This window comes from Odocoileus virginianus, chromosome 3 (assembly GCF_023699985.2).
Source record: "Odocoileus virginianus isolate 20LAN1187 ecotype Illinois chromosome 3, Ovbor_1.2, whole genome shotgun sequence".
Lineage (NCBI taxonomy): Eukaryota > Metazoa > Chordata > Mammalia > Artiodactyla > Cervidae > Odocoileus > Odocoileus virginianus.
In genome coordinates, this window is record NC_069676.1 from 76,846,882 (window position 1) to 76,849,661 (window position 2,780).

Sequence of the window (2,780 nt, forward strand, 5' to 3'; positions counted from 1 at the left end):
TCAGAAAACTAACATCATGGTATCTGGTCCCATCACCTCATGGGAGATAGATGGGGAGACAGTGGAAACAGTGCCAGACTTTAATTTTTTGGGCTCCAAAATCACTGCAGATGGTGATTGCAACCATGAAGTTAAAAGACGCTTACTCCTTGGAAGGAAAGTTATGACCAACCTAGATAGCATATTAAAAAGCAGAGACATTACTTTGCCAGCAAAGGTCCATCTAGTCAAGGCTATGGTTTTTCCAGTGGTCATGTATGGATGTGAGAGTTGGACTGTGAAGAAAGCTGAGCGCCACTGATGCTTTTGAACAATGGTGTTGGAGAAGACTCTTGAGAGTCCCTTGGACTGCAAGGAGATCCAACCAGTCCATCCTAAAGGAGATCAGTCCTGGGTGTTCATTGGAAGGACTGATGCTGAAGCTGAAACTCCAGTACTTTGGCCACCTGATGCAAAGAGTTGACTCACTGGAAAAGACCCTGATGCTGGGAGGGATGGGGGCAGGAGGAGAAGGGGACGACAGAGGATGAGATGGTTGGCTGGCATCATCTATGTGATGGACATGGGTTTGAGTTAACTCTGGGAGTTGGTGATGGACAGGGAGGCCTGGCGTGCTGCGATTCATGGGGTCGCAAAGAGCCGGACAAGACTGAGTGACTGAACTGAACTGAACTGATCGCTGATTCATGTTGAGGTTTGACAGAAAACAGCAAAATTCTGTAAAGCAATTATCCTTCAATAAAAAGTAAATAAAAATAAAATGAAATAAAGATCAGTGTCAAAGCAAAAAAAAAAAAAAAAAAGAGGGACAAATATTTAAGCAATTGGAGGAATATTCTCTGGTAACATGAGAAACAGATAAGAGCACAAAACCAATGGAAATGAAATCATGCTGTAATTTTAAAAGGGTTTGATAAAGATGGCAAACAGAAAATGTGGAAAGAGGACCTGGAACCCTGACCTGTGACCCAGAAGTGGTTCTCTTTCTGTTGTAAGTGCATCCTGGGGCACTCAGGACCCACTAACCTGATCACCTTCAACCTAGCAGCCCTTGGCTTATTGGTTTAACTATTGGATTAACCAAAAAGTTTATGTTTTTCCATGTTATGGAAAAATTTGGATGGATTTTTTTGCCAACCCAGTATTTCCTATACATTCTCTGAGTCTGTTATTCCTCCTCTGAGATTCTGACATGTGTAACTGCTATTTACTTCTAATCTCTTTCCTATTATATATACATCATTTTGAAACCTCATTCTATTCTTAATATTGGTGGTTCTCAAGAATTTCCTGGTCCTCTTGAATTCCCTTTCCCTGAATGCTCACATTAAACCTTGCACAATGTATCTGCCCACTCCCCTGTCCTCTCTCTGCACCCCCTCCAAAAGAAAATTCAGGGTAGCTGATCAGCAAAGTGTCTAGAAGAGGAATGGAAGGGAAGCTAGTATTCTGTGGAACAGGTGGCTCCAAGTGTGGGTTAAAGCATGACTGGGATCATATACTCTGTCACATAATACTCTGCAAATTGACTTTTCCCTTTCATATTTAAATGATGTAAGTGTCAACAAAGATATGAGATAGTATTGTTTGCCATGATTCAATGAATGTACATCCATCTTTCCTTGTTCCACCAAGGGAAATAAATGCACCAGGTAATGAAGGTCAGCTGTACAGGATGTGAAGTCAGCTAGGCTGAGGGAGCACCAAAAAGGGGTTTTCACTTCATTTTGTGCTCCTACTATTTCATTCTAAGACCAAATTACTTTACATGGTGACAAAAACTTCTCTGGGCTAGCCTTATAATCTGGACCTATCATTCAGTTTTCAGAAATAGTTTCCTCTAGGTCAAAGAACTATGTTGCCCAACCAGCCACAAACTATAAAATAAACTCTGGGCATGTGCATGAAAAGCTGCATCACAACATTGTGATGACGACCAGTCTATGCTTTCATACATGCTTTCATGCATCCTGTGGACCTTGAAGCTAAGGAGGCACTGAGCACTGAACTGGCCACTACTAGTAGCTAAGCTGTTTGAAGAAAGAGGGCCCTGGGCTTGCAAAGAAACTGCCAACAGTAAAGAAAAGGAAGGCACGGGGCAGCGCAGAGTTGGTGGTGTAGTTATTGTTCAGTTGCTAAGTCGTATCTGACTCTTTGTGACCCCATGGACAACAGCAGGCCAGGCTCCCCTACCCTTCACTGTCTCTTGGAGTTTGCTCAAATTCATGTCCATTGACTTGGTGATGTATCCAACCATCTCATCCGCTGTCACCCCCTCTTCTCCTGCCCTCAGTCTTGCTCAGCATCAGGGTCTTTTCCAATGAGTCGTCTCTTAACATTGGGTGGCCAAAGTGGTGGTGTAGAGAAGTTCCGGTTGGCCCTGAGACACACTGCTGAGAGTCTGACCAATACTGCAGGGAAATAAACGGACTCACTTTCAGAGCACCTGAGCACTCACAGCCAGAGGTCACTCTCTAGAACCACTGCTACCATCAGCTGAAATCTAGACTTACCAAGACTCAGGTTATTTGTTCTTCAGATTACTTCATGCCAGTTAAACATGTCATTATTATTAATAACTAAATTAGATATTACATTAAAAAAATGAAATGTGAACACAAAAGCAGAAGTTGTTTCTATGAAAACTTGGTCGAAAATTTTGAAAAGATGCAACAAAAGTAAGTTATGAGGCAATGGGTAAGGTGAAAAAGGCTTTATTGACTATGCCAAAGCCTTTGACTGTGTAGATCACAATAAACTGTGGAAAATTCTAAAAGAGA